At 40.8% G+C, this 22,001-nt stretch overlaps 1 protein-coding gene across 1 annotated transcript in view; it reads left to right on the top strand.

Moving 5' to 3' along the window:
• The window catches only part of KCNH7 (potassium voltage-gated channel subfamily H member 7), a 340,601-nt gene that overhangs the window by 86,165 nt on the left and 232,435 nt on the right, over positions 1-22,001 (top strand). The gene's annotated exons all lie outside the window — the stretch shown is intronic.

The following is a 22,001-nucleotide window of genomic DNA, read 5'->3' as shown; positions in this document are numbered from 1 at the left end:
ACAGCTGAAGCTCCAAATATAGTTGATTGGGCTAATACCAGATAACCAAGAGAAAGGGAAGAATCCAGCGAAGAAGACTCAGCTTGCTATAGGAATGGTCAGATATGGTGGGCTTCAATATTTGGACTCATCATAGGCTTTCAGATTGTTGAGGTCTAACTATAAACTCCACATATATTTTATAAAAGGGGTTTTGGTGGCAACCTAGCGTCTTCTTTACCAAAACAGACCATTTTATTTGGGTGACATTTACCCCTCCTTCAATAGCAGACCCTGGAGTTGTGCATTCTCCCCCAGGAAGTTGTGTACTGCACAAGAGCCAGTTCCTTTCGTAAGTAGCAAGACAAATCTCCCCCATTTCCATCTGGCCTAGAAATTTTAATTGTTTTACAGACCCCCGCCCACTCTTGAGACCAGCTGTGCTGCAAACTGAAGTTGTTTATGAGCATTTTCATTTGGAAATCCAGCTTTGGTCTTCTGTGTGTGCCATTCACTCCAGCTCCCTCTTCTTGTCACACATCTGCCCACACAAATGAAATGTTGTAAAGCATGCATATGCAAGCAGAACAAAGCAATGAATTTTGCTGGAGTTGTTCAATCTTGTTTGCTAGTGGAATCTATTTATAGCTCAGACTGTCTCTCCTCCCTCCCTTTCTTTTCTCACTCTTCACCAACTGTTCCCCCCCCCTTTTTTTAACTCTGCAAGTTAAAAAAAGAAAATGTGATGCAGCAGTCTTTACTGATAGTTATCTTGTGGCTGAGTTGGTAGGGCACATATTGTTTTCCTTAAATGTATGTTTAAGCCAGATTTAGCCCTGCAGTTTAAAATATGGCACTGCATGTTTAGCCTGAAGCAATTAATAACAAATGAAACCTGACAATAAAACTCCCTTTTTACAAACCTATAATCCCTTCATTTGGGGCAGAGTTGAGGTGACTAGATGGAGCTGAGCGTTTACCAGCCGAATGTCCTTCCTGATGCCGTGTGGAGTTTGCAGCAGATATGACAATAAATGACGGTAAAGAGGCAAATGATATTTCACTTTGGATTGTCTTCCTTTTGCCTGCTTGCCCAGACTATGATTTCAGGGCTGTTAAAAAAGAATTGTTGAAAGAAAAGTCTTCATCAGGGTCCAGTCCAAGCCGGGAATAAACAACATGGAGACTGCTTTAGAAAGAAGGTTGCAGTTTATTGAAGAGGAGAGCCAGACCGAAAGATGGCTCTGGAAAAGACTGACTACATGGAGCAGAGTGGTGGGCTTTTATACCTTCTGGGGCTCTTGAGGTTGTTTCTTGTTCCTGTTTCAGGCTTTGTATTTCCTGTGTCATGTACTTTGACCTGAGTCTGAGTGTGCCCTTTTGGTATTGGTGGGTTAATCCTATTATGTCCTGTCTTAGAGTTGGGTGGGGTATGTAGATTTTAAGGTTTTTTGTCTTCCTAATTTCTAGTTTCTTGGCTCCAACCTTCCTGAATGGATTATTACATCTGCATTTCTAAAAGCTGGCCTCTGCCTAGGGGCTGGGGCTGATTTCTGGGGGCTGGTTTCTGCCTTTTTTAAAGATCTTCTCCATTATTCCTTTGGGGAAATATATTCTGCCTTTTTAATATTTCCCAAAGAAGGAATAGGCAGAAATGCCACCTGAGCACAAATAAATGTGGTATATCCAGCCTCCTAGTGTCAGGTGGCAAAATCATGAAATCTCCATAGCCAACCTATCCCATTCTGTGTGTTTCAAATGAGCTTAGATTGCACTGGGGTGACAAACATGTCTGGACTTCAGAGAGAAGATTGAAATGCAATGGGGGAAAAATCTTTCTAAAAGTAAATAAGTAAAATACTTCCTTATACCCTCCAAAATACAGAAGAGTCCTTGATATCTTAGTTTGTTTTATAAAAGGACTTTTATTTTATATGGGTGCATTCATGCACCTGAGTCTCCCTCTAAGGAGAGATTCTGACCACAGAACAAATGGATCCCAAAGTAACACCTATCTCTTGTCCCTTCAAACCTCTTCTTAATAGACATCACCATAGCCACCTTAACAATTCTATGTTGTTCTCTATGATGTCCAAGTGATGCGGCTGAGGTACTTTCCCAGTCTCCTAAAACTCTATAGTCTGGATGGAGAGGAGTAGCTTGAATTCAACCCTGAAAAGACTGCATGGCAGTTTTGCCAGCTACACTGGCTCCCAGTAGTTTTCCAGGTTGCAATTCAAGATCTTGGCAACTTTAAAGTCCTACATGGCGTGGGACCACGTTAGTGTGGGAATGCCTCTCCCTCATGATTTCTGCCTATCCCAGCAGATCAGGGAGATCTGGCTCTGAGTCCCATTGTTGAAACACTGTCCATTGATGGACCCCCCCAAAGTGTGCCTTCACCTCACTGCTTTTGTATGTTGAATAACCTCCCCCCCCCAATATATTAACCTGGCATTGGAGCTAGAGTGTCAACTTTGGGGAGAAGGCAGGTCTGTCTGTTTTTGTTATGACTTTTTTTTAAAAAAAAGTCCTGGGCTACTATAGCTATTTCTTCTTGTGTGATTTTAAATGTGAAGGATTACCCTTGTTGCATTTGTTCCACTGCCCAGAGTGCTTTGGTAAATGAGCAGCCATATAAATATATAAAGGAAAAGGGGAGATAGAGACCCAAAGGGATACTTTTTGTTTTCTATAAACACTGAGTACACAATATTTGGGGAAAGAATTGTATTACTGCCGATAGACGGACACTTCAGTATAATTACCGATGAGTCAGGCCTATTAGAACGTTTGCCAGGGTGGCCCACGATTTTGGGAGGAGAGAAACCGTTATCTAGCACTCTTTCAGGAGCAGCAGCAAGCAGCGCAATGCTGAGAAAAGTTGTGATCTGAAATAATATCCCTTCCTGGATTTGTCTGTGCCAAACACAAATTCTGGACCCAGAAGACTCTGCCAGGAGCCCTGGGGGCAGCCTCTCCAACCAAGCTAGAGTTGATAATTACAGTAATGGTGTCAGCCTTGTCAATATGACCTGCGCAGCATCAGAGTGAAGTAATAGAAGCGGAAGTGATAGAAATGGATTGAACACATTCCAATGGCTGCTAAATCGTTTTGATCAGAGACAGAAAATGCAGCATCTTTCAGCTAATTTGGATGAAAATTCAGGCAATTCTTTGCCATTAGCAATTGTGGCTGAGGCAAATAAGTCTGAAATATCCGAAGAGAAGCAGGTGGTTTGCCTCCTAGATTGCCCACCACATTCTCTCTCTTATTAAAAACAAAAACAAAAAAACCCCAAATCCCTGCAAATAGAAAACTGGTATGGCAGACAAAATGCCGGTCTTAAATCTCAAATAATAAAGGATTTGTTGGCCAGGCTTGTGCGTCTTAAAAATAGCTGCATAATCTTAAAACCACTAGCATGCCCAAACCATTCTGCAGGCAGAAGGTAGCAATTGCAAACTCGGAGAAGTTAATTCATGATTTTATGGTTAAGGAATTTCTGATAAACTGCCAAAAAATGGAGAATACTTTAAAATTCGCAGTGTGAAAGTTATTAGCTTCCTATAGACAGGTTTTACATATCCAGTCTTGTGTTTGTGCGTCACTTAACACAGCTTTGAAATCCTAGTCTGCTTTTACATGTGGCGTCTACACACTTGAAAAGATACATGTATCCTGCCCGGGCTATTTCATCCGTCCTGAGCATCTAGGCTCAGCTAGGCCATCATCTTAATTGCCTGCAGCGCCATGATGTATCTTCATTCAATTGTATTTTCTGCTAAATGGTGAACCAACTGTTTAAAACAACAACTGTTGCTGGTGTCTCCCATTAAACCTGCTGAGATCAGCATTATTATAAGGGAAGGTTCACTAGAGCGTGTTTTGCTGAATCCCTGCCCCCCCCAACCTCCGAGTTAAACCCTGCTTATCTTAAACACTAAGTGCTATTAGCACGTAAAGTAACTGGAATTTTGTTTTTGGTGTGGGCCCACCTAAGTTATAGTAGCTGCTTTGCAGACTGAGTTAGCATTTCATGAAAAAGAAAAATTAGATCTGCTGGGAATTTGAAACTATATTTTACTGTTAGCAAGTCTTCATATGACTACTTTTTATGAACCAAATTATTTTATTAGTGACATGTGCTGTTTTAATGTGTGTACTCTTTATAGGGTTGGGAGAGAGAGAGATAAATGAATCCATTACCCATAAATGGCTGGCGTCTCATTGTTTCACCAATCTCATTTGCCTATAAAATGCAGGCATTTGTTCCATTATTATATCCTTTTAAAGCTTGAAAGCTAAGTTAATTCCATTATGGGCTCCCCTGTGATGCCCCTAGTGCGATTCCTCAGGAATAAGTTATGCCAGCCCATTTAAGATCAGGGAAACATCACCACCAATCGTATTCATGTTCTTATTAGAGATAGGTCCATTTACAAAGCAAGAATTTTTTGGGGGGGGGGAAACAAATTGTAGAACCTCCTTGGTGGAAAACCATCACAGCCATATTATGCTTTGCTTTTTTTTTTCTAAACAAAGCCCCCCCCCATTTTGGGGGGAGAATTTTCCAAGTATAGTGAGAGATATTTTTTTTTATCATTTTCCCAGTTTATAGTCTACTTCAAAAATTTTAATTCCAGAGTTATTTTATTAAAATCCATTAAGCTAGTCCGGAAAGTCGTTTAATTATTATGCTCTGTTTACATGCATCACTATATTGTGATCAGGGTAGTTTAAGACGCCATAAAATGCAGCCAAATTATCTACTTAACCTCATGAGATAAAAGAGTTTAAGAGACTAATTTGACAGTGAGAAGCCCATTTACTTATTCAGGGATAAAAGAACTGAGAGAAAAGTACCAGAAAATGATCAAGTTAAGCTTCAGGCCTAGAAGAGTATTTTCCATAGATTAACTCATGTTGAGTTAACTGGTAATGCAGGCAACATATTCAGGAAAAAGGAAACATTCACCCTGTTTGGGTGAGCCAAATTACCTGAAATTCTGTGCCCAAGCTTGCAATTCTTAATTTCCAGTTCTTTTCTTTAAAAGTTGATTAAAAATAAGAGCCTTGGTGGAGCAGTGGGCTAATGCCTCCTTAAGTAACACCAGCTGCCTGCAATTAGTGCAGGTTCGAGTCCCACCAGGCTCAAGGTTGACTCAGCCTTCCATCCTTCCGAGGTAGGTAAAATTAGGACCCAGATTGTTGGGGGCAATTAAGCTGACTTTGTAATAATGCCGCTTGGGGTGTGTGTGAAAGCCCTAATAAGCAGGCATATACATAGAATGAAGGCTACTGCTAAGCTTGTAAGCCGCCCTGAGTCTTCGGAGAAGGGCGGGATATAAATGGAATTAAAATAAAATAAATAAATAAAATTAAAAAACAACAAGAAGGCTGTTTCCGTTTTAACTTTAATTTGTGGATAAGCGGAGAAAAGAAAAAAAAATGAATCTGGAATTCTGTCAAAATTCATTTTGAATATTGATTTCAATTGATTGACACTGTTGATTGACAAGAAGGTGTCATCTATTGATTTAGAATAGAATAGAGCTGGAAGAGACTTTGGAGGTCTTCTTGTCCAGTCCCTTGCTCAAGCAGGAGGACTTATCTCAGACAGGTAATTGTCCAGTCTCTTTTTAAAAACTTCCAGTGATGGAGCACCCACAATTTCTGGCTGTTCCACTGGTTGATCTCACTGTCAGGAAGTTTGTCCTTAATTCCAGGTTGCTTCTTTCCTTGATCAGTTTCCAACCATTGTTTCTTGTCCTGCCCTCTGGTGTTTTGGTGAATAACATGACTCCCTCTTCTTTGTGGCAGCCCCTCAGATACTGGAACACTGCTATCATGTCTCCCCTATTTCTTCTTTTCTTTAGACTAGCCAAACCCAAGTCCTGCAGCCGTTCTTCATACGTTTTGGTCTCCAGGCCTTTCATCATCTTAGTTGCTCTTCTCTGAATTTTTTTTCCCAAACTCCCAACATCTTTTTTTGTGATATGATGACCAAAATTGGCTGCAGTGTTCCAGGTATGGTGCTACTAGGTCTTTATAAAGTGATATTAGTACTTCGCGTGATCTTGATTCTATGCCTCTGTTTATACAACCCAGGATTGTATTAGCTTTTTGGGTTGCTGCTGCACACTGCTGGCTCATAGTTAAGCGATCGTCCACCAGGCCTGAAAGGTCCCTCTCATGGTTACTGCCTCCAAGCCAGGTCTCGCCCAATCTGAATTTGTTCCTTTGGTTTTTCCTGCTTTTCTCCACATTGAAACTCATTTTGTTGGATAGGGCCCATTGTTCAAGTTTGTCAAGATATTTTTGGATCCTGAGTTTGTCTTCTGGGGTGTTGGATACTCCTGCCAGTTTGGTGTCATCTGTGAATTTGATGAGTTCCCTTTCACTTCCCTCGTCTAAGTTGTTTATGAAGTCATTGAAGAGTACTGGGCCTAAGATGGAACCTTGTGGTACCCCACTGATAACTTTTTTCCATATAGATATAGTGCCATTGAGGACTACTCATTGAATATGGTTTGTCAGCCAGCTACAGATCCATCTGGTGGTGAAGTTGTCTATTCCACCTTTTTCTAGCTTACCAAGCAGCAGGTTGTGGTTTACTTTGTCAAATGCCTTACTGAAATCTAGGCATACTACGTCCACTGCGTTTCGATTGACAAGAAGGTACCATCTAAATTGAATTAGAATTGGTGATGATTTTTCCTCCTTGTTTTAATCAAGTAGGAATTGTAAAGCCAGATATCATTGATAAGAATTGAAGAGGTTAGACTGGTTCAATGACATCTGAAAGTAAATGTAGGGTGCAAAGTCTGAACAACTACCAAATGGCACCAAAGAGTTAGCCAAAACTTTTGGCTCTTTGTTGCCAGTGTAGAGTTTGCTTGGAGTTTTGCAACCCTAATGAAGAAGTCTACTATTACCCAGCAATAAGGAGCTAATAGTGTTTGACAGCATGTTTCATTACTATCCCCAGGGACTATTTTTGTGACTATATAAACAAGGAAATGTATTTTGTGAACTAGAGAAACACGTAGATATGCATTTGGAGCAGAGATGGGCAATACCTGGGTTATATTTGTCCCTGGAGAATCCTTTGGAAGTTGCAGAAGAGGATAGCATTGTTGAGAAGATCAGGACAACCTATATCACACTATATGCCAATTACATGCATATAGAACTACCCTTTTAAACATAAATTTAGATATAACACTACACATTCAGAGGAGACAAAAAACCCATTATAATAGTCTTTGCTGCTATTGGTGGAAAAAAATCTTGGTCAAATTCACTGAGATTTTTACTTCTCACTCCTGTCCTAGCCATCTTCCTCTAAATTTCCTAGATCCTAATAGCTCTAGGGAAAGGAGGAAAATGTCTCCTTTTTTCCTGCTTATTTATGAGCAGACAGGCTTCAGGAAATAGGGTGGAGGGATTGCTCAAGGATAACATGTTGTTCATGGTTCCCCACGTGAGATATGAGTGCATTTCCAAAGCTCTGCTAGTCAGACGTTTGTTATTTCACAGAATTACTCATATGTACATGGAGATGAGTCAAGGATAGGCCTTTTAGTTAACAAAAAGGACATAGCTAAATGGCTCTGGTCTGTGCTATTTATGCAATTAGATGATGGGTTTGAAAAACAAGCTTTGTTATCATCACTTTCATCACAAGGTCCTCCTGGGAAGGAAGCCACTGGATTGCTTTTGGTATTAACTTGGAGTGGTTTGAAATAATTAGTCTATTATCTTCCTCATCCTTTCCTTAACTCTAGTATTCTTCTAACAGAGTTGCTTAAAAAATAGCACAGAAAGTTATACCCCCCAGAGGATAGCTTATTGCAACGGAATTGCTGTGGGGAAAATGCAAGCTGTTTGTTGCTTGGCTTGGCATTGCGGGTGTGTGTGTGTGTGTCAATGAATGCAAGAGAATGATAAGAGTGGATCACAGACCGTTATTAGGTTTTATGATGGTATAATTTGTCAGGAACATAGAAAGGTGAAGCGTAATTTTGTACTTCCTGGGAAACACAATTTTTATTCTTTAAAAAATGGTGGAGGAGAAAGACTTGTTAGCTCAGATGTGTATGTAGATAAGGTTCTACATTTAGGCAAGAAAAACCAAATGCACAGGTACTGACTAGGTGGAACTGGCTCAATAGTAGTAACTTTGAGAAGGCTCTTGGACAATCATTTAACTATGAGCCAGCAGTGTGCTGCAGCTGCCAGAAAAGCCAATGCAATCCTAGGTTGCAATAACAGAGGAATAGAACTGAGATTGCATATAGCCGTTTAATACTGCCTTGTTAACACCACACTTGGAATACTGTATCCAATTTTGGTCACCACAATATAAAAAAGATGTTGAGGCTCCAGAAAGAGTGCAGAGAAGAACAACAAAGATGATCGGGGGGTGGGTGTCTGGAGGCTAAAACGTATGACGAATGGTTGAAGGAACTGGATATGTCTAGTTTAATGATAAGAAGGAATAGAGGTGACATGATAGCAGTATTCCAAAATTTGAAGGGTTGCCATAAAGAAGAGGGAGTCAAGCTATTCTCCAAAGCACCTGAAGGCGCAGGACAAGAAGCAACAGATGGAAACTAATCAAAGAGAAAAGTATCCTAAAACTAAGGAGAAATTTGCTAGTAGTTAGAACAATTAATCAGTGGAACGACTTGCCTCCAGAAACTGTGAATGCTCCAGCACTGGAAGTTTTTAAGAAGACATGGGACAGTGATTTGTCTGAAATATTATAGCATTTCCTGCTTGAGTGGGGTTGGGCTAGAAGACCTCCAAAGGTACCTTACAACTCTATATACTGTACATTCTGTAATCCCTAATGCCCAAACAGGACAGATGTGCATGTTTTCCAGCAGTTGGGTCTGTTGACATTAGAATAAATGTAGAAAATATAAAGCATAATCAAAAGCTGCTCAGGTCAGGTAGCGTTTTGTTTGTTTTAGCATGCAGCTTTTATAGACACAGGTCAAGTAAAAAAAAATCAATATTAAAATATAAGTGTTGCCATCTAGATTGTTGGCATTACACTACTAAATAAGAAGCAGCAAAGAGTTTTGAAGTCTGCAAAGCTCGTTAACACTAAGTGTAAAACTGAATTTTCATGTGTGATAATAATCATCAGTTTGTGCCAATCCCTTTATTGCATTTTCGGAGGTGTTTTGTGATTAAAATGATGATTTAAGTTTTCCCAGTATCTAATTTAAAGAAGAAAGTGAAAAGAAGTGATTATGGTATACATCACTTCGTATCAATCTGTTGGCACCAAAATTAGCTTCATTAGAGGTTCCATTTGATTATGTTAGGTTCTGTTGTGTTTTTTTCTTGATGAATTCAGTCTTTCATAATGCCGTCTTTTCCATGTGAAGAAAAATATTCTAGATCCTAACAAAGAGTTGTCTGTTCTTTTTTTTTCTTGCAATGCATTCTAAAGAAGATACAGTAGAATTTCAGCAGAACATGGGAACAAATCCACCGTTCTGCTTTCCTAATGGAAAAATAGCGTGAAGTTGATGCAGATTACGAGACCCAACCTAATTTGGATCCAGACAATATCAGCGTACACCAGGGGAGAGGCTGTCCTTAAGGACAAGATATGGCTGAACACAATAGCTCCTTTCTACTTAGCGAGAATCTAATTTTCTGGTTTGGGTCTTTGCCAGTGATGTGGTTTTTGTACTGTATTGTGACCAAAGAAAGTGTACAGATGAGGTAAACTCCAGATACCTAGTTTGCCTTTTTTTTTTTTTTTGGTTATGGAAAAGGAGCTCTGTGGCACATTCAGCGTTATGCTAAGATTTTTGCTTCTTTGCTCATTGAATACCATGCTTCTAATCTGTGGAATGCTATACTTCTAATTTTATTTCCTTGGAAGTAAATTCCACAGCATAAAAGGAGCCAGCATCTGAAAAAGTGTGCACAGTCATGTTGCACATTTGCATCATTTGGAAACCACAAACCCATTAAAAAATAAAATATTTCTTTGGATTAAGGGATTCTAGGAAGATGCTTTATACTGAGTCAGTCTCTGGGTTTTCTAGAAGGACTCTGCTCATTTTGAATAAGAAAACAGCTGCTTCAGAGCCCTCTTTAATAAATAGACTGCCAACAGAGGTACAGAGTTTCAAACAGGAACCTTTTGGAGTCCTACCTGGAAATAATGCAGATTGAATCTGAGTCTTATTCCATATAAACCTATCTATTATGCTTCACGTGATTGGGACTGTTGCAGGTTGAAGCATCTGTCTCAAAGAAAGCAGTTGAGTCTGTGCCATGTCATAATATTTACTTACTTCTTACTTATGATAGATGTCTCAGCAGAAGATCAAGGGTCAACTTGTGGCGAGATTGGTCGCAAACAAATTTAATAAATAAATCAGAGTAGGTAAAAATGCTAGAAGATATCTGGATATGTCCTAAGTATAGGTTATAAAAAGAGCCAGGAACAACAGAAAAAGAGGGTGGGTGAGCTGTGTTGCAAGATGCTGCTGGACGAGAGATCACCTGATAAATGTGAAATGGACCCTATCAAATCTCTGAGATATTCAGAATATTCCATCTCTTTCCATGGGGGGTGAACTATTACCCCCCCCCCCCGTAGATAGGGCTCGCAACTTGGGAGTCCTAGATTCACGGCTTACTTTGGAAGATCACATGGTGGCCGTGACTAGGGGGGCCTTCGCCCAGGTTCGCCTGGTCTGCCAGTTGCGGCCCTATCTAGACCGGGATGCCCTATGTACGGTCACTCATGCGCTCGTGACCTCTCGCCTGGACTACTGCAACACTCTCTACATGGGGCTGCCCTTGAGGACCACTCGGAGGCTCCAACTGGTACAGAATGCAGCCGTGAGAGTTGTGTTGGGAGTCTCCCGATACTCCCATGTTACACCTCTGCTCCGTGAGCTGCATTGGTTACCAGTTGTCTTCCGGGTGAGATTCAAGGTACTGGTAATGGTGTTTAAGGCCCTACATGGCATGGGTCCGGAGTACCTTAGGGAGCACCTGCTGCCAGCATCAACTTCCCTCCGCCCTGTGCGCCCCCACAGAGAGGGCCTCCTCAGTGTGCCACCGATCAGAGAATGTCGGTTGGTGGCTCCCAGGGGGAGGTCCTTCTCTGTGGGCGCCCCGGAGCTATGGTTGAGCTCCGGATGGCGCCCGACCTTCGCTCCTTCCGTTGCGATCTGAAGACACATTTATTTGAACAAGCCGGCTTGGCCTGATGGGGGATGGGTTGGGTTTTTATTGTCATTTTTAATATATGTATTTACTGTTTTTAGCTTGGGCATATGTTTAATTCTTTTTAACTTTTGTATTTTTGTATTTTTTATATGTCTGCCCTGTTCACCGCCCTGAGTCCTTCGGGAGAAGGGCAGTATATAAATAAAATTATTATTATTATTATTATTATTATTATTATTATTATTATTATTATTATTATTATTATTATTATTATTATTATTATTATTATTATTAGGAGGAAGATTGTGAGGAAAAAGTGGGAAGGCCCAAGACTGTGTTGGGTTGGGTCAATGGAGATTCAGATACTGGACAGTAGAACTTTATGACTTAAACGCTTTGTTTGGCAGTAAGACAGCCAGGAGATAAGTAAAAGACATTCCCATATCAGAAAAATCAGACACAACTTAGTGACTGAACAGCAACAACAACAACAAGGGGGAAGAAGAAGCCAAAATAAAGTATAAGCAGAAAGTGAGGGAAAGAGAATTGAGAGGGAGGAATTTAAGTAGATTATTTGTTAAATTCTATATCTGTACTGTATATATTATTTTGTACATGCTCTCTTTTGTAAATTATATTGTCACTTGTATCTAATGCTAGCTCACACTTTATTATTATAAGGATCTTGATATACAGAATAAAGTTTCTCATTTGTTTAAGCACTGGCTATGTAGGTGTGCCTGACCCTGTCCTGACCCACCCTCTGACAAGAAATTCAACTCCTGTTAGCCCAGTGTTTCTCAACTTTAAAATGGGTGGACTGTAACTCCCAGAATTCTGAGAATTGAAGTCCACCTAACTCAGGGGTAGGCAACCTTGGCTCTTTCATGACTCATGGACTTCAACTCCCAGAATTCCTGAGCCAGCCATGCCTACCCCTGACCTAGCTTAATGTTTCTGAGGTTGAGAAATACGGTGTTAGCCTCAGCCAATCAGAACTCCAGAACATCTCCTTCTGCCTCCAATCTATGGTTGTAAATCTTTCCTGTTTAATTATGTATGATCAAGACTGACACTTGATCAATCTGACACTTGTTTAAAAGTAGACGTCATTTGTCTTCAGCACCAGTTTTAAATGTTTATTTATCACTCTAGTCCAGGGGTCCCCAACCCCAGTCCATGGACTGGCACTGGTCTGTGGCATGCCAGAAATTGGGCTGGGCAAACCAGTGAAGCCCCATCCCTGAGATGCAGGCAGCATATGAAACCACGCCTCTTCCGGTCCACGGAAAAACCTCTCTCCACGGAACCACCAGTCCCTGGTGTCCAAAAGGATGGGGGCCGCTGCTATAGTCAGTAGTAGAAAACATTTGTTCATAAAGTGTGTGCTGCTGCATATATGGGAATGTTGTCTCTGATATTGAGCAGAGGACCTTAATTCACTGCTGGATTGCTTGCATGTAATACATAATACGTACTTTTCTAAAGCACATGTGCAGTGTAGAAATAATGGTGTTGCCATTTGGTACTGCAAGATCATTTACAGCAGGGCGATAAAGAGCACTGAAAAAACACACAAATCTTCTTTCTCCCTTTCCTCCTTTCTTCCGCTTCTTATTTTCCTTATGCTTACTTCGCTTCTCTTGAGTTCATGCTGATTTGTTTAGAGTTAGTGATGGTGCTTGTCTAATGACTCCCAGGGTGCTGCATTAGAGGGGAGAGCACTAGAAAGTACGTGTCATTGGTACTTGCTTTAATTGTGTATCTCGTTATATGTCCCCTGATTGTGATGACTCACTGGGATATGCTATCACCAGGATCGTGCCTCTGAATTCCAGCTGGGGAGCAGCAAAAGAGGGGCATGGCTTCCATATCTGCAGCCTGCTTGGAAGACTTTGTTGCCATCAAAGGTGACTACTATGAGAAAAAAAAAAGACATTAGACTCTTTTAGCCTGGTTCGGCAGGTCAGTTTTTGTATCCTGAATTATCTCAATTTAGAACGAGCATCTTCTAAAAGGCAGTGTCCTTGACCTATTGCCCTTTGGCTGCCAAAAGTCATCCAGGGATCAAGGGATGCCAACAGAAGGAGCGGGGACAGCATTTTTCAGGATTTATCTTGGAGTTTGTGAAGGAGGCAAGGGTTGCAGAAGGAGGTGATTTGCCTCTCAGGACTATCTCATTCTTGATTGATGATTAGGGGGTCAACAATCAACAACATTGTTGATTCTTAGCAATCACCTACATAGATTTTTCTCCAGAATAATCTGTTCCTAATCTGGTCCTTTTAAGACTCTCATCAGTGTATTAATTGTCACTGTGACTGAGCCCGTCTACTTTGCTGCTGGTGTCTTCCCCCCCCCCTTTTTTTCCCTTCCACTTTGCGCAGCATTAGAGTCTTCTCCAGAGAACTAGGTCTTTACATAATGTGTCCAGAATATGATAATCTGAGCTTGGTCTTTTGTGCCTTGAGAACTCTGGGTTGACGTAGTGAGTGACTCATTGGTGTGTTTTCTTGGCTGTCCGTGGTAATTTCAGGTGTCTTCTCCAATTCCCTGTGGAATGTTGAAGAAAGAGGAGGAGATCCTGTGACCAAAATGATTCGGTTCGGTGTTAGAATTCTGCAAATAGAATGGGCACAAATAGAATGCTGGGGGAATTGCACATGGCTGTTGAAGTGCTTTCCTCAATATCCATCTCACTGGAGAAAAAGCATCCTTGTTCCCTTCTGTTTCTGGTTTATTTTCACAACTGTAGCCAACTAGCAGAGCTGCAAAACCAATATGAGACTGTAGTTGCATATTCATTTAACTTTTTTAATCTTAACCTTTTCTGGCTCTCTTTGATTGCATTCTTTGCAACAATTTTCTTTCCCTGTGAACAATTGCACAGCATCTTTCTCTCCTTAATATAACAGTCTACAAAGGTCTATCCAGAATCCTCCCATTTCCTAAAGAAAAATCTCTTTCCAACCTTGTATAACTAGAATAACCATTCCTATAATGGGTAATTTTCATTAATATCAGAAATTGCCAGATTGCTTTCTTCAATCTTCAGGAGCTAGAAGCAGCTTTGCAAGTTGAGGACATAAATGAAAAAAGTGGGAGACCCTTTCACTGGAGAGGCCAGCGGAGGATTCATCTGTGCATGCTGCCTTATATGCAGATGTAAGGGCAAAGAAACAGAGATGTCTCAAAAGTAGCAGCAAGAGTCTTCAGAAGGACACAGCTGCTTTGAGGGTGGATGGTTTGCATGGACTAGTATAGGAGAGGAGCAGGCAAAGCTAGGGGGCTGAGTTAAATGTGTCAGCAGCTTAGAGACCTTAGTTGCCACAAATGATCCAAGTCGTGCCTTTTTTTAATTACGCTGACCTTTATCTAGCACCAGTTTAGTGCTGTCAGTCAGTTGACTAGATTCTTGTGTGTTGGCTTGAATAAATCTTCCATGCTGCAACTTAATATATGGTCCTGATCCTTTGTATTTGACAACTAGCATTCCTAAGGAGCCTTCCTTTCTACTGTGCAAGCCTAGTTTGTAGCTATTCTGACATCTTTTCTGAGAGGATTCAGGGATTGAGGATGGGAGTTTCAATAAATGACTGGGTTCCAATATTGTAGCAATTATTCATAACAGTTGCCCAAGAGACGCTGGTACTCTAATGGTATGACTGGTGCTGTTAGTACCACATTAGCAACAGGATAATGAGGAGAGGGGGAAGAAGACTTACAGGCACTCATGGTGGACTACAAACCACACCTGTAAAAACTGTATGCAACTTACAAGGATATGATGACCTTTCATTTAAATTATAGTGATGCGGGAGATGAGCAGGCTGAGCTGGAGGGCAGGCTTAAACATGTATCAGCTTGGAGTCATTGTGTAGCCACAAGAGTCCCAGGTCTAGCCCCTTGTGAATTTCGTTGACCCTTATCTAGCACCAATTTAGCTTGGACTGTTAGTTGCTCCGATTCTTGCGTGTAGGTGGCAAGAATAAACTAGGGCTTTGAACTCAACTTCTATTCCTGGTTATTTGCATCTGACAAGTAATGATTTTTAAATGTGCACCTACTGATATCTCTTACCTATTTTGGGGTAACAGTTCTAATGGTTATCCTTCATGCAGATGTTCGCTGATAAAGTAGTGGAATCATTTTTTGCATTCATAAAGAACTAGGTATATACCTAAGTGTCATCTATTAAAAAGGAAATCTTTTTTAAAGAAACAGAAAGGTTTTAATCCGCAACTCTGCAAGCTAGGTCAACACTATTCTAATTCAGTTATTCTGATTCACTGATAGCAGGAGTCATCACATAAGTAAGCCTCTTGCCCCCACTCAGTTAGGAAGCAGTGCGTCACCAAACTCACACGTAATCTTAGAAGCAATATACGTTTCGTCTTAGTTAGAGCTTGGACAATGTTCATCTGGAGAGATTAGCATTACAAATTAGGAAGCTGAAAAATCAACCATTTCCAAATCCTGCCAAGAAAACCACTTGCATAGTTACCAGAAGTCAAGCTGGACTTGAAGATAAATTTACTTCTAAACTGACCTCAAAGGTCATTCAATCCTGGACTATACTTCTGTTCCATTCACTGGGGGACAAATATACTTGAGATAATTAATGTATATATTACCTAACACTGTAACCACAATTGCTTCCAGCCAAGCAAATAGGCCATGTTTTTGCCTAGAGGGCTTGGGTTCTATTAGTACGCACTATTGTCATCTTCAATAATAGCACTTTTCAGAAGTGTAATATTTTTTTTACAGAGATGCTATGTGGGAGTTTATTGTTTATTTAAATTTGTTATAGCCATCTATTCCAGTAGACTGCTAGTTTAGAAATATATATATATACTCTCTTATTAACTATTCACAATAAATTGTGCAAGATGAAGAGAGAACAAAGCTCCATACTAGGAAACTCATAACTTCGCATTCTATAAGCTGTAGTGATATAGCAAAGCAGGCATATCTTGAGTTAGCTCAAAAATAATATCAAAATACAGGAACTCTTACTTATCCTAATATTTTCCCCAAGAGATACCTTTCCAAGACCATTATACCAAAGAATGCACAGAAGAATAATTTCTATATTAAAAGCATCCATCTGGCACCTAGCAATTTAGATCTACAGTCTAAATCAGGAAGTCTTAAAAACGATGAAAGATTTACTTTTTGCGATCAATGTTTTTTGTTATGTTTTCTAACCCTTTACATATGGCAGTACAGTGGAGACCTTACTGTAAAGCTTAAGATACAATCCTTTATTGCATTATAAAATAATTTAGACAAAGGCAAATCCATACAGATGGTGTTAAAAAAGGAGTAATAGTTCCATTTGGCCTGTTTCAGTTGCAGCCTCAGGCAATGGTGCAGTGTGTGTTGATGTCACAGCACAAATGTCAGCTTTTTGCATGCTGGGACTCAAATAAATATGTCATATTATAATATCACATGTTTTCTCACTTCCCACTCCCACTCCATCCCATGGCTGTGATTATAACTTTTCTATGTCATCATCATCATCATCAGTCATCATCAATCATCATTATCTTCACGATCATCCTTCTTACAGGTTCTTTCATTCACATTGTGTATCTCTGTGTCTGTTCTCTTTCGGCAATGATTTGTTTACATGGATGAGTAGCTTTATGCAGAAAAATATGTGTGCACAGAAAAACATTATCCAGAAACCCACAAAAGGGTTTCTGGAAATGGATACTTCTCTCTTTAAAAAAAAAAAGATTATTAAGAAGCTATATTGAGAGAGAAAAACCTGCAAGACTGACATAGCTGTAGTCCAGTTTAAAGAATTAAAAACCGGTATCATTTGAAATAAAAATAAAAATTTAGGCAGGACATTCATTTTTACTGCTGCGATTCGCCCCAACAAAGACAATTGCAGTTTTTCCCAACTCTCCATTTCTTTTTGGATTTTTCCCCATAATTTTTCATAATTATTTTTATATAATTTTGTATTAGAGGGCGACAAAAACACCCCCAAATATTTAACCTCAAATCCAGTTAACCCTTCTAAAAGGGCCTTTTGCGATGCTGTCATGTTTTTAGCCAAAATTTTAGTTTTCTGTGCATTAACTTTAAATCCAGAAACCTTCCCATATTGCATTATTATCTCCATCAGGTCCACAACAGAACTCTCCGGCTGGGTCACTGTAACAACCAGATCGTCTGCGAATGCTCTCAATCTATAATCCTGATCTCTAATCTGTATACCCTTAATTCTTTCCGAATTTCGTATTTTTACCAATAATATCTCCAATGTTAACACAAATAACAAGGGTGATAACGGACACCCTTGCCTTGTGCCCTTCTCAATATTACATACTTCTGTCAGGCTATTGTTAACTATTATTCGGGCTGTTTGTTTTTGATATAATGCCCTGATTGGTTGCAAAAATTTATCCCCAAAATTCATTTTGTCTAAAACTTTCATCAAAAATTGCCAATTCAATTGATCAAAAGCTTTTTCAGCGTCTAAAAAAATTAGCGCCGCAGGGATCTGGTTGTTCCTTTCCAAAAATTCCAACACATCTACTATATGCCTCACATTATTTTTCATTTGCCTACCACTAATAAACCCAGTTTGATCCCCATGAATCACCCGTTGCAGAACCCTCATCAATCTATTAGCCAGCACCTTAGCAAATATCTTATAGTCTGTATTTAATAGTGATATCGGTCTATAGTTTTTAACTTGAGTAACATCTTGGTCTTCCTTCGGAATCAAAGAGATAAAAGCAGTTCTCCAAGATGGAGGCACCTTTCCCCCTCTCTGGATTGTCTGGAACAATTCCTTTAACGGTTTAACCATCTCTAATTGTAAATTTATTATTATTAAATTAAATTAAATTAAATTTTTGTAGTAGGCCGCAGTCAAACCATCTGTACCTGGCGCTTTGTCTACCTTCAACTCCTTAATTACTGTAAATATTTCTTCTTCTGTAATCAGTTGATTAATCTCCTCTTTTTGTACTTGTGTAAGCACCGGGATGCTAGCATTCTCCAAATATTCATCAATGTCTTTTTCATTAATCTTCTCCTTAGCATATAATTTAGAATAAAAATCCACGAAGGCTTCCTTAATAAAATCCTGTTGAAACACCATTTTTCCCTTGTGTTCAATTTTGTCTATATTAGAAGCCCTCTGCTTTTTCCTTAGTCTATAAGCTAGCCATCTACCTGGCTTATTAGCATTGCAAAAAGTATTATGCCTGGCAAACCTCAAATTGGTTGCCACTTGATCAGCCATTAATTTATCAAATTGTCCTCTTAATAGCTTAATAGCCTCCTTAGTCTTCACATCCAATGGATTCAAAATCAAAGCATTCTCCTTTTCCTTAATTTCATTCTCCAATTGTTTCCTTCTAGCTTCCAACATACGTCTATATTTATTGTTCATATATATCAACACTCCTCTCATATAGGCCTTGCTAGCATCCCAGACCATATCCATAGAAGTATCCTTATTCATATTAATTTCAAAAAAATCCTTCATTCGCTGTTTACACTCTTCCACATTTTCCTGGTTTCTAAACAAATTCTCATTTACGCGCCACGAGCGCCTATCTCTGTTATCCTTATTAATCTCTAACCATACTGGGCTATGGTCAGAAATAGCTCTTGCACAAATCTTTATCTTCTTAATCCTAGAAAAGAAATCATTAGTCAGCAAAATAAAGTCAATCCTAGAAAAAGATTGATGTCTATCAGAAAAAAAAGTATAATCCTTTTCATGCGGGTGTGTGTCACGCCAAATGTCTCGCAATTCCAAATCATCCTTCATTTCAAAAAAAGACTTAGGCAGCCTGGCATGACATGGAATACGCTTAAAAAAACCAGCCTTATCCATCTGTACGTCCAAAACGCCATTCCAATCCCCCATAAAAATAAACGATTTGTAATCCAACTGAGTAAGCTTTGTGTGAAGTAAGCTAAAAAAGTCAGCCTGTTGTTGTTGTTGATTAGGAGCATACAGTCCAACTAAAAGCGTTTTTTTTGCCTTCTAGCAACAAGTCTATCATTACGTATCTTCCATGCTTATCTGCTTCAATTAAGTTCGCTGTTATAGCACTTTTAATATAAACAACCACTCCATTTTTCTTATTCATTGCAGAGGCAACAAATTGCGTACCCAGTCTTGAGTTCAGTAAAAACTTTTGGTCCATAGCCCTAATATGTGTTTCTTGCAAGCATATAACATCAGTCTTAAATTGTTTTAAATATAAAAAAACTTTCTTTCTCTTCTGTGGCGAATTTAATCCATTAACATTCCAAGTCAAAAATTTAGTCGCCATTCTTATCGCCCCGAAGCTTTTGGAGCACCTCATCAATGGCCCTGCCTCCTTTGGGCCGCGCTCCTCCCACTGCCTCGCTGTAAGTATTTATTTATTTAGTTATATTTATATACCGCCCTATTCCCTGAGGACTCAGGGCGGTTTACAGGAAATTAAAAAATCCCCCATACAAAAGTTAAAAAACCAAATTAAAAATATTAAATTGAACCCTGTTATACTTAAAACCCCAATTAAAAATTTCTCCTCAGCCTGGGCCTGAGAGCTCAAAGAGCCAGGTCTTCAGGCCCCGGCGGAATGATCGGAGGTCGGGGGCAGTCCTCAGCTCCACCGGCAGCTGGTTCCAGAGGGCAGGCGCTCCCACTGAGAAGGCCCTATCCCTGGGTGTCACCCGCCGGCAATCTCTCACCGGCAGCACCCTGAGCAGACCCTCCCTGTGGGAGCGCACTGGGCGAAGGGCGTTTGATGCCGGCAGCAGGTGTTCCCTCAAATAGGGAACAATAAGGCCCCTAAAGGTAAAGGTTATTACCTTTATAGGTAATAACCAGCACCTTGAATTTCACCCGGAGGGCAACCAGAAGCCAATGCAGCTCGCGGAGTAGAGGTGTTACATGGGAGTATCGGGAGACCCCCATTATAACTCGCGCGGCCGCATTCTGCAACAGTTGAAGCCTCCGAGTGGTCTTCAAGGGCAGCCCCATGTAGAGAGCGTTACAGTAGTCCAAACGGGAGGTAACAAGCGCATGAGTAACTGTGCGTAGGGCGTCTCGGTCCAGATAGGGACGCAACTGGCGCACCAGGCGAACCTGTGCAAAAGCCCCCCTGGTCACGGCTCCTATGTTATCTTCAAAATTGAGCCGTGAATCCAGGAGGACGCCCAAGTTGCGAGCCCTATCAACGGGGGGTAACACCTCACCCCCCATCGTTAGAGGTGGAATAAGTTGGTTAACCCGAGATGCCGATATGCACAGCCACTCAGTCTTGGCGGGATTGAGACGAAGCCTGTTTCTCCCCATCCAGACCTGAACCGCCTCCAGGCACCGGGACATCACGGAGAGGGCATCGCTGGGTTGGTTCGGGGTGGAAAGAAAAAGTTGGGTATCATCAGCGTACTGGTGATACCCCACCCCGAAACCACGAATGATCTCGCCCAGCGGCTTCATATAGATGTTGAACAGGAGAGGCGAGAGAACCGACCCCTGAGGAACTCCACAAATGAGAGACCTCGGGGCGGATCTCTGCCCTCCTGTCAACACCGACTGCGAGCGGCCCTGGAGGTAGGAGGAGAACCACCGCAGAACGGTGCCTCCCACTCCCAATCCCCTGAGACGCCGCAGCAGGATACCATGGTCGATGGTATCGAAAGCCGCTGAGAGATCTAATAGGACCAGGACAGAGGAGCAACCCCTGTCCCTAGCCCTCCAGAGATCATTCACCAGCGCGACCAATGCCGTCTCCGTGCTGTGTCCGGGCCTGAAGCCCGATTGGTACGGGTCCAGATAATCAGTTTCCTCCAGGAACAGAGGGAGCTGATGCGCCACCACACTCTCAACAACCTTCGCCAGAAAGCGAAGGTTGGAGACTGGACGATAGTTGTTTAAAACAGCCGGGTCCAAAGCAGGCTTCTTGAGAAGGGGCCTCACCACCGCCTTGCGCTTTGAAAATTCCATAATCTTCTGCTGGTCTTGTTCTTTTATTTGTTTTGCTCTTTTTAAAGCAGCACGCGTCACCCTCTGCTCTCCAGCATCAGCCAATGAAAGTATAGTTTGATCCCCTCCTGCACCTTTCTCCTCTGTCTGTCCATCTTCGGCCTCTTGAGGTTTTCCTTCTCCAGATCCCTTTGCAGCTTCCAGAAGTGATAGTGGGGTTGCTTTTAAAACATTATTGTAGAATTCACGCGCCTGTGCCACAGTAACCAGACGATATCTTTTACCTTCATGCATCGCCACCAGCCCAACTGGAATCTCCCATCTGAACCTTATGTCATGTTGTTTAAGTTCCTGCACCAAAAATGCAAAGTCCTTTCTTCTCCTTAAAATCTTTGGAGGAATTTCCTTTAAGACCAAAACTTCTTGATCAGCAACCACTACTTTAGTATCATAGGCAGCTTGAATAACTTCATCTCTAATTTCTCTCTTTGTAAAGTAAACCACCACATCTCTAGGTAGCTTCCTCTGTCTGGCAATCCATGAATTCACACGAAAAACTTTATCCATACATCCCTTTATTTCAGATGCTGGCTGACCCAATACTGCTTCCAGGGCTTCAGAAATCAGCTGCTTTAAATCTTCTTTAACATTTTCTTTTAAGCCCCTAATTCTGATAGCATACTGCATCTGGTGAAACTGAACAAGGCTTAACTCTCTGTCCGCTTTGTCTTCATTCTCCAATACCTTAACTTCTAATTCAGCATTTTTTGAGTCAAATCTTCCACTTTTTCTTCCAAACCTTGTACACATTCAGCCACACTTTCCACTGTAGACAAAATGTCT

The sequence above is a fragment of the Vipera ursinii genome, assembly GCF_947247035.1.
Source record: "Vipera ursinii genome assembly, chromosome: 1".
Lineage (NCBI taxonomy): Eukaryota > Metazoa > Chordata > Lepidosauria > Squamata > Viperidae > Vipera > Vipera ursinii.
The sequence above is the reverse complement of the archived record's forward strand: the minus strand, read 5'-3'. Positions and strand labels throughout refer to the sequence as shown.